This window comes from Dipodomys spectabilis, unplaced genomic scaffold (assembly GCF_019054845.1).
Source record: "Dipodomys spectabilis isolate Male_0828 unplaced genomic scaffold, ASM1905484v1 ptg000562l, whole genome shotgun sequence".
Lineage (NCBI taxonomy): Eukaryota > Metazoa > Chordata > Mammalia > Rodentia > Heteromyidae > Dipodomys > Dipodomys spectabilis.
The window spans coordinates 305,431-316,864 of NW_024871239.1; the positions used below are offsets into that span (position 1 = coordinate 305,431).

Sequence of the window (11,434 nt, forward strand, 5' to 3'; positions counted from 1 at the left end):
AAAATTTCTTGTTTGTTTTTAATAGTCTTTCCCTCAGCTGTCAGCATCCCCCTCTCTTGGTAAATGGCTCCATGGACATGCACGGTGGCAAAAGCATACCGACTGTCTATGTAAATGTTTAGTCTCTTCCCTTTTCCCATATGTAGGGCTTTCGTTAGTGCCACTAGCTCTGCTCTTTGTGCAGATGTTCTCTGGTGGAGTGCTTCTACCCACACTATCACAGTGTCCATGGTGACTGCTGGGCCCGTGTACCTTTTTCCATCTCGAATGAAACTGCTGCCATCTGTGAACCAGGTATGCTCAGCATGAGATAGTGGTGAGTCCAACAAATCTGGCCTCTTTTCCTTGGTCTGGTTTTTCTTTTCATGCTCCATTTTACGTTCTCTTTCCTTCCTTTCCTGTCTTTGCTCCTCTGTCTCTCTTATTGTAAACCTTTCCTGCCGTGGCTACTAGATCCCTAATTATAGACTTTTCACCAAGGCTGTCTAGAGCCTGTAACTTTATGTCTGGTGCAGCTTGATTTATATAGGCAAACATAATCATCTGAGCCGACTTCTGGGTCTCAAGATCATATGGAGTATATTGACTAAAAGCTTCCAAGAGCCGCTCAAGATATGTTGCTGGACTTTCACTTACTCCCTGTCTTACATCATAAACCTTGGCCATATTAGTAGGTCGGCAAGCCACCACCTTGAGACCTGCCAACAAAGCCTGGCGGTACATGAGGAGATGCTCCCTACCTTCAACTGTCTTGTAGTCCCATGTTGGTTGGATCTCAGGAAAATAGGCAGCGATCAGGGCAGGATCCATGATGGGCACTCCTGTGGGGCCACGGATATGTTTGTGGGCCGCCTCTCAGTTATGGTCTCTCTCTTCAGTGGTAAAAAGAACTTGTAAAAGCTGACTGCAATCATCCCAAGTGGGCTGATGAGTAAAGAGAATAGTTTCAAGCAAATGAATTAAATTCTGGGGTTTCTCAGAAAAGGGGGCGTTTTGTATGCCCCAATTGTATAGAGCACTGGTAGAAAATGGGCACTATTGGGTTGCTGTTGACCATCCACATCCACAGTACCTATGGCATGTAGGGATAAAAACAGCTGCATTAGATGAGGGGTTGATCCCACTGCGGGGTTGAGTGACTGGCCCCTCAGAAACTTGAAGGGCAGGTGCCAAGTGTTCTATAGCTCCCTCCTCTTGATCATTCTCAGGTTCTGCAAAAGGAACCTGGGAAGGGGAGTATGGGGAAGGAAACATTTCTTCTTCCAAGTTATCTCCCTGAAAAACCAGGGGTACACTTTCTTTTCCTCTTTCTTAGTTTCTTTTTGTAAGTCTAGGGGGCTAGATGGAGTGTTGCCCATGGTTTACAGTCCTGTCAGTCATACAGTCCAAAAAACAATAAACAGTACAAACAAAACACATGCAGGCCTGACAGTTACAAAAAAAATGCTTACAAAGTGGAGATCTCCCAAATTGGTCCACTGACTCCTGTCATGGTGGCTTCCATACCCATGCCCCACAGCAGAAGGAAGTGGGCGAGTTGGGCCTCAGTTAGAAGGCTCTCTTAGTCAGTTCCGGCCCAATACCAAACCAACCCTCGCCCCACAATTCACACGGGGGGGGGGGTTCCAAGGACCCCTCCCCCCCCCCCCCCCCCCCGCCTCACACAGCAGGGTTCCAAGGACTCCTGCCCCACACAGCGGGATTCCAAGTACCCCCGCCCCAGACGGCAGGGTTCCAAGGACCCCCCCTCCACATGGTGGGGTTCCAAGAACCCCAGCTCCACACAGCAGGGTTATCCCCTCCCCACAAGAGGATATGGGACGTCTCCCAGTTCCTCCAGTGTTGTCGTGCAAGTGGGTCCACTTTGACAGTCCTTTACAAATTGGAGGGGCCATCCTCACAAGGGAAAATGAAAGTGAAACAGACAAACGAGAGGACAAGACAAATGAAGAATGACAGTGCTGTTTTGCCTTTGGAGTCTGAGGTCTCCGGGGTCTTTGGGAGGTATCCCAGACCAGCCCCTACTAATATGTTATGCCATGGTTGCAGGAACCTCCCCCCCGCAAAAAGACCACCGAAAGTCAGACTCTACAGTTGTTTTATTTAAACGTGCTACAGCTTGGGCCTCTTCCTACACTTCGGTACAGCGGAGCCTAGAAGGAGAGCCCTGAGCTAAGGATTTGCAGGTCTTATAAAGGCACACAATCCACCAGGTGTTTGGATTACCACCACGTGTTGCTTTGCTAGACAGAAGTGGTCTAGCAACAAGTGGTCACTGCCTCAAACCTTATCCTTTCATCCCTTCAGGAGTATTTTAATTGCCACTTCCATGTGGGTGAGGTGTGGATAGCCAGCTTCACTTGTCCATTGGTACCATGGTCAATGAGCTTTTTCATCTGGTATTGATTGATGATCTCTTCATTCAAGGATATGGAGGATGATTCTTTGTATTCTTCCATCCTTCTGCTATGATGGCAGGTAGCAAGTCTACCTAAACTTAACTAAATAAAATAATGGAAACACAGAAAAAATAAAAAGAAATACCAAAACCCAACGACAACTCATACCCCCCCCCCCAAAAAAATCAGAAAAATCATGAATTTTGCTTTGAGTCAGTCCAGTGTGTCACCAATCAAGAGTTCCTAGAGGTGTTAACTGACATAGGTTGGAGCACAGTGGCTTCCTATATAGACTGCATGACCTCTCAAAACGGAGCTATCACAGCCCATCATAGTGACATCATAGAAGAAATGGACCAATCAGAGTCTGGGCCAGTGAAGTCAGAGAAAAAGTGGACCAATAATAGCTTGCCAGCATTGATACTCTAGCCCATAAGCTTCAAAGACTGTTGCTAAGGACTCCATGTGGGCTTGAGGTTGCTCTGGTCATTGTTATGCCATTCCTGAAACTACTAGGACAGTGGTCAAAGTCCTCTGATCTTGTAGAGGACTCCTGAATCTCATAAATTGCTTCTGTGGAGACACTGGCCAATAGCCTCCATGCTTGATGGCCACCTTATCCTATATTTGTTCCAGCAATGACATGGCAAGAAGACCTCCGTCCTTCTCAAGGACAGCTCTCCTACAATCTGCTTCTGAGGGGACAAGGCCAAGGCTGTCTTTGAGCCACAATCCTCACAATTCACCTTCCTGAGTAGTTAAGGTTATATGCCTGAGCCATCGTTAGGTACTTAGCTCATCTCTCACATTTGGGGGAAGTATATATATTTGTTAGAAAGGTTGGTATTAGATATGTCCTTTTAACACCTTAAATGTGTTGCCCTTGCTGTCTAATATTTAATCTAGTGTCTGATTAGAAATTTGTCATAATATGATTGAAGATCCCTTGTTTGGTTTATTTTTAATTTCAATTTAATTTTATTGTAAAGGTAATGTACAGAGGGGTTACAGTTACATAAATAAGTACATTTCTTATGGAAGGAACATTGTTATCTCTTCCATCAATTTTTTTTGTATGCTCAAAAAAAGAACTACTGATGCTTTTGCTGTTGCTATTGATCAATGGGTACTTTTGCTTTCTTTGTTCATGCATTTTTATAAGAAAATTTATATGCAGAGGGTTTACAGTTACTTAAGTCATCTAGAGTACACTTCATTTAATTTTCTAAATTTCAAATTTTGAACTTAAATATTTTCTTCTGTTTCTTTAGGGTAATTCTTTTTTCAGAGTTGTAGGACTAGTTAATATAATTTTGCATGATTTTTACACATGTAAATTATTCAGACACATATATTTTGTTTTTAAAATATTTATAATGTGAATATTTAAAAATTATTCTTCGAATTTTTTTCCTGAGGTAATCACAAGTCATATATATGTCTAGTTACTTTAAAAAATACTCTTACTACTTGGCACCAGGGGCTCCCACCTCTACTCGTAACTACTGAGGAGGCTTAAGAATAGAACCAGACCGAAAGTTTAGTGGACCTCCTTCTCAATCTATAGCTGGGTGCATTGGATCATTTCTACCACACTGCACTATCTACAGGCTAAGATTGGAAGGACTGCAGAATCCAGGCCAGCCAAGGTAGGAAGCTAGACAAGTTGGTCTGCAACTCTGATGCCATTGATGATAGGAAGGCTAAAATGACAGATCAGGTGCATGTTCTTGTGGAAAGGGAACCCCTATCCTAAAATTAACCACGGATATGACGCCTGCCTAGCAAGAGCAATAACTCAAGCGAAATCCCCACAGTTTCCCACAACCAAAATAAGTATATACATTAACATACAAAAACTTAGTAGAATCTGTTCTTTGCTCTAATATCAGCTTTATCTGATTATCATATGATGTCACAGAATAGGTTCTTTATTAAACTTAAGATATATTTTAAAAGACCTAGAAAATTCTTTCTCACTTATTAAGTGCAAATGTATGGCAAATTGTCTCATTTCTTACATATTTGACTATCACTATAAATTCAGCTTATGATTATTATGAATAGTAATATATTCTGATTAATTACTTTACTTTGTAACAGTTTTTAAACTTTTTGCTTCTCTACTGAAGTTTAATTATTAAACCAACGTCAACTACTGGGGAAATACATGGACACCTCATTCCGACTGGTACTCAAAGTCTCTGGTTAGGCAATTCTGATGAAGACAAGGAAGAAGATGAAAAAGTGAGGAATGGTATCATTTGTAAGAAAAAAATGGAGATGGATCCAAGCAAATTTCTTCTTTGGCCTGCTGAAATTAATCGACTTTCTACAGTGTGGCGAAAACTTTCCAAAAAGGCCACTCGTGTGAATACTAGGGATGACGATGAGTATACTGCTCTTCATCAAGAAACCTACAGTTGACACTGAGACATTGTCCATGAGTTGGTGGCTCGAAGCAGATATTCATGCAATAACTGTGAATGGCTGGACACACCTGCACAGTGCTTATACGTGGAATAATACCAGTGTGGCTTCTTTCTTACTTCATCATGATGCAGATACCAATGTCTAAACGAAAGGCCTCTTGACCTCCTTGCATCTTGCTGCTGGGAATAGAAACAGCAAAGATTTGTTTGATCTCCTTCTTTTGAACCATTATTTTAAACCAGGTCTGAAGAACAACTTGGAAGAAACTGCATTTGATACTGCCAAAAGATAACTATGTATGACTACCTCTTTGAAGTTGTGAAAGGCTGTACAAATTGTTCTCCTATGTCTTAATGATTTGGTTAAGTTACTTAAATTTCAAAAATGCGAGTCCATCCTTTGTCTCTGTACAAAATATTTTCACAATACAAAGCAACAGCAATATCTTACTTTAAAAATTCATGGATTCCATGGTATTCTTCCAAATGAATTGCCTGACTTTGATGTCAAAATATGTTCAAGAGTTGTTTGTATACATCTATAATGATTTCTGTAGAGCTTGTAATTTTTTAAATCAGAAATAATTTTACCATATTTGTTGAAATGAGTAGTACAGAACCTGAATATATTTCCAGTGTTTGTCTGAAGAAAGTATATTTTAACATATTCTGTATTCTGTTTGTAAAATGTCCATAATCTATTTCATTCTCTCCTAGATATAATACTTTGAATACTACATTGTTATATATTATATAAATGCATTAATAAATGTGTCCTTACAGATTGCATTCCATATAAAAACAGTTTAAGATTCTTTTTTTTTCCAAGGTCCTTATACTATTTTATTTCTTTGGGATAAAATTAAAATGTTATCTAATGTAAAAGTTTTGTAAAGGTTATGCTACGTAAAGACCTTTCTAAGGTGAAGATTTAATACACTGATATCAAACTAACTTTTAATTATATGAATCACATATGTTGTTACACTTGTATTTTTGTAATCAACTTTTTAATAACTGTTTGTAATTTCTAGCAACTGAAGAATGAAAAATATGGAATAATTCGCATATTTTCATATCATCCTTGTCCAAGTGGCATGTTAATCTCCATATTGTTGTAATTTATGTATACGTGCTGCCGAAGCATGTAGTATCCTGTATATTTAAGTAGTTAATGATGCAATCTCTATACAGGCATATATCCTTGGTTGTCTATTTGTAACAAGGAAACCTTATTGTTACTAACAATGCTACTGATCTTATTTCTCTGAAGTTCTGTGTATAGTGGAAAAAACATATTGTTCGGTAGATTGCTCACACTTGCATTTTTTTGCCAATGACTATTTTAAGTCTTTTTCATTTTAAATTTGATCATACTTTGAAGCCTTTATAGCTAGGCTCAAAGAGATGGCTTTTCAAGTACTTATTTATCAACTGAGTTAGCTTTGTGGAGCTAATGGATTCAAAGTAAGCCTTGCTGAAGAGCTACTTCTAAACTTTTGCAGCTTAAAATTTCCCAAATGAGGTCTTACTGGCACAAATGTCTAATGACCCTTTACCCTTCTTCCATGTAGTAAACAGAATATCTTACCCTGACAGCAAAGATTATCTTACTGGAACAAAACTATCTTAGTTACAAGGGATCATAGAGAAATAAACAGTTCTGACTAGAAAGTATTTTATCAAAATGTAATTGTTTATTATACCTACCATTTCAAAAATAGCTAAAGCCAAGAAGGTGAAAAAAATTGTTCTTATGCATGATTACCTAATGTCCTGACCTGTCTACCATCCAACCAGGCAGGAACATAAACTACTGAATTTATATCACCAAATATTTCCATAGATCCAGAAGAAGTCCATATTTTTCTCCTTGATATTAGGCCTTAAATTGGTAATGTTTTAATCACAGTGTTTCCTCTTGCCTCTAGGCTGTAAATCTACAAATGGTAAAGCTTTAGGTCTAACTCTACCAAACTCTGAGGTAGAGATAATGGAATAATACTGTAAAACAGAGTTGCCTTTGATACCCTAACCACAACAGAACAATGAAAAACATTTCCTTATATTACATATAGTTATATATTTTGTATTTATATGTGCTAATTTTATGTTTCACACAATGAAACTTACTAGAATTAATCGATAATTTGACAAATAAATTGATATTTATTGCAATAAATAGATTGGAATATAAATAATTAGGTTTAGAATATATATTAGAATATAAGAAGTATCAATGCAATGTCTTCGGTATAAACTTGTGATACCTTCTAAGTGTTCTTAGTCTACTGAATTCACATGGTAAAAAAAAATGTTGTTTTCCTCTAATCTGCAAGGAATTTTACTCTGCTGCTCTGTATATTGTTTTAACTCCCTGGACCCAGAATGGATTTCTCCATATTTCTGATCATACCCAAATTTTGCTGATATGATATCCAAAAGGTATTATTATTCTACAGGACCCACGCGTCCTAGGATCCCAGGTCCCAGTTATCTGCATCATCAGATAACAAGGGCAAGTCTTCTCACCTAGGCCCATGCAACATGCCAACAGAAAGTAATTGAAGACTCATCTTAACTTCTCATTTCTTATAATAATTTAGGGCCCCAATTACACAGGGTTTAGCAGTAAGCAATTGTGAAATGCAAGGCAACTTAAAATGAAAGATGAGATCACAAAATCTGAGAGAAACTACTGTAATTCACACTTTCAATTTACAGATGACCAGCCCATACGAGTGAACAAGATCACAAATGTCACAAGAATATCTTTAATACCCCTTTCCTAATGATTAATGAAAGATTTTAGTCCAGTATAAGTAGGCCAAAAAATAGTTCCTGGAAGGATAAGATCCATAATTTGTCTACCAAGGCTCGGAAAACTTGAATTAGAAGTCAAATAGCATTCAGAAAAACATTAATTGAGAAGATCCTTAGTGCTTCAAAACACTGGTACTTCAGTAAAACTTGGTTATGTAGTATAAAAAGGTTGTCATTCTCAAATCAATGGTAAACTATATTTAATCTTCTGAAAATATATTCCTTTTAAAATAATGTTTTTAGGGCGTCCGGGCGTAGGGCCTGATCTCTTGGCCTAGGCGCTGTCCCTCAGCTCTTCAGCTTAAGGCTAGCACTCTACCACTTGAGCCACAGCACAACTTCCAGATTTTTTTTCTTTTTGGTTTTTTTCTTTTTGTTTTTTTTTTTTTTTGATTTTAAAAGATCAAGAATATTTGCCTTATCATGTTGTTTGATGTTTTCCTTAAGAAATATGACTTCAAGTCTTGAATATGTGTACTCATCAGAGATGTGACAAACATAAAATCTGTCTTCTATTTCTATCATATTCCTCCACAGTAATAAATTTTAGTTTTCTTCTTTTCCCAAAAGTTATAGGTAGTAGAAAATATTATCCCATGTAAAATAAAATAATCACAAACCTTTGTACAAAGCCATTTATAAAAACTGCTAGTTAGCAAAACATTCTAAGCCATTTTTAAACTTTCTTGTTGACTAAAGATTAATCTTCCAAATGTCTAGGTCCTTCATGTCTCCAGTCTTTCAAATTGTTAATGCAGATAAATTAATTATGGAAATATAAGCTGATATCAGTTCAAGTATATGCAGGTTTGAAATGCCATGGAATGTATATAAACCTGTCAAAGTATGAACAGACAGTTTAACAGAATGACTATCAAGAAGTTGAAACCAGAGAAGAATATTAGTAAAAACATAGAATGAATGAAAAATTAAAAAGTGGCAAGTACAACTAGAATACTCAATGTACACATGTGATAAAGGAAGTGGTAAATCTGAAATAAATCTTGGAGAAGGGGTTGGTTGAGAATGATAGGAGTGACTCTGATCCAGGAGCACTGGACAATTACATGGACATATTTAATTGTAACACACTACCACAACCTTTTGAAATTCAGTTAAAAACACAACAAAAACCAAACACACAAATGTCACAACCAAACAGCAATCTCTAGAGAGTATGAATATGACCTCTCAAAATTTTAAATATTTAATCAAAGGCAGTATGGGAAAAGCAAACCAACTGTTCAAAGAGGGCAGTTTGGGGTAGGGGAGAATTTTGAACAGATTTAAATAGATTGTCTAAGGTTATAAATCACCTACATCTGCAGCAAATATTTTCTAATGGGAGATCTCTTTGTCTGAACTGGATATTCCAGTCCTGAGATACACTTGATAGCTGGTGAATATAGAATGGAAGAAACAAGATCAAAACCCATTACTCCATTGGAGAGAAAACAGTCCTCTATGTTTTCTCTCATCTCTCTTTACTACTATTTTTCGTACTTTTCAGTCAAGTGATTTTGAATTATGTCTTTCCTTCTTTGTTCTGGCAAAGTAATCGGTCAATGTAATTCACTAAAGATTATTTGCCATTTTTTCTATTATGCTGTTTACTTGTCCAAGCGAGTCCATTAAACTTCCCTCTTGCATTTGGTTGCCACGAAAACCCAACATCTATGATAATGAGAACAACTCTCATGTAAAACATCGTCTCCAAAAAACCAATCCAAGAAGCTGTGATCACAAATATTTAGCTTTACTTTTTTGTTCTTTTACCTTGAAAGTCTTCTTGTGTCTAAAGTGCCCGCAAAAATAAGTACTCCACCACTTTTTGGTTCAATTACTTCTAACCTTAAAGATAGTTTGCTAACAAGATGCTTTGAGGAAACCGAAGAATACTCCACTTTTATATTCTCACTTAAGACTCTCTTAGATACCATATCAGGAACAGTGAAGTTATTCTTTGCAAAATTACTTCAATAGATTATTTTTCTCTTGGTCTTGCATTTGCTTAACAAGATGTATGGAGGGGCTGGGAAGTTAGCTCAGTGGTAGAGTACTTGCCTTGCATGCTCTAGGCCCTGGGTTCTATTCCTCAGCACCACATAAGAAAAAAAGCCGGAAGTGGCGCTGTGGCTCAAGTGGTAGAGTGCTAGCCTAGAGCTGAAGAGCTGAGGGGCAGTGCCCAGGCCCAGAGTTCAGGCCCACGACCAGACCCCCCAAAAAAACAAAAAACAACAAAACAAGGTGTATGGAGAAGAATAGAGTTAAATCACCCATACCATGGATGACAGTGTCTGTTACAAAGGACAATACTTCTATGTCCTATTTCTATGTCCTCCTCTTAGCTCTTACCTGATTTCCAATTAATCACAGCTTCTTGGCTTAAAGTCTAGTGAAGTGGAAGGATTATAAGGCCTCCCCCACTGCTACGTCTTCATGGTTTCTCTTTTAAAACTGTTTTATTTGGATGTGGAATTTATTTTTATGTCTTCATTCGATCTAGTGTGCATTGAAGTGAGCCAAATAGGCTCTGTAAAACCACTTTAGGTAGCAAAAATATTAAGACAATCTATTTAAAAAAGTTTTGGCCTCCCTCCACTGCTGAAGCCAATACGCTTAGCTAGGGCTTCTAAGAACACTGTTTTCTTACTTTTTCCATTTGCTCTTCTTTTCTGATCCCAATACTTTTTGGCTTATGTAATAAGAGAAGTCTTCACTGTCTCATGTTAATAATGATATTATATTTTTGAGCCACTTAGAAATGTGAAATCATTGGTTTGAAGTATCCAGATTTTTTTCTGTTTCAGTGTTTTATGTGCAAAGACATTGTAGAAAGTATTATAAACAGAAATGTGTAAACCCAATACCTTCTTTCATTGTGGAGGGCACTTTCTCCCTAAATAGTTTGACCCCAATTATCTTTTTCAGAGAATTACTGTTTGGTAAGTAAAGGTCAAATCACAATTTTGATGTCTTTTTTTAAAGTACTTTGAATTTAAATTCCACTACAACCTTGTTTCACACAGTAAGAGTATATTTCTTGGGTAAGGACAATTCTCAAGGTTACCTACAGGATTTACAGCAAGGTTTGTGAGGTTTGTTTGTTTAGTGTGAAAAAGAGCCATCTTCACCCACATTGCTCCCTCTGAGCTAAGTCTCCATGGATTTCTTTGCATGAAAGCCTATTCTCCCAGGCAATTTAAAAAAAATTTTAATAGGCTAACTTGTTAAAAAGTTTGAACAATTAAAATTTACCTGTCATAACTTTAAAACTCTTTTGAAATTCCTTTAACAGAATCCTAATTCCACCTTTACCATCAAAAACAGTTAATATGTTGTTTTCATGATATCGTGTCCATGCAACTATTATTTTCCAGGGCCTTTGTTATGCTATATATATGAGCATATATGCTGATGCTAAGCAAAATGAAATCCAAGATATGGAAACAGAGATTTTTATTTGTGGTTGTTGTTTTTAATGTACTATGTGATTTCTATTTTCTTTTGGCATTTTTCCCTATGGTTTATTCCCTGCTGTATTTGATTTTGATACCCTGTGTATTGGTATACATTTACCTTAATTAGGGAAGGGAATAGGAACAACAAAATGGCGAGAAACAGGAAAAAAGGGCAAACCAATGCAATAGAAATGCTCACAAGACAATATGATGGAAATGTACATTACAACTTGTAAGGGGTATTGTGGTGAAGGAAAACTGTGAGAAAAATGAGAAAGGGGATAACAAGTTTGAAACATTATGTATTCACTACCTTACA

At 37.3% G+C, this 11,434-nt stretch overlaps 1 pseudogene; it reads right to left on the bottom strand.

Moving 5' to 3' along the window:
* Positions 1-5,878: 5,878 nt before the first annotated feature.
* Positions 5,879-5,978, bottom strand: LOC122100095 (annotated as a pseudogene).
* Between the last annotated feature and the right edge of the window lie 5,456 nt (positions 5,979-11,434).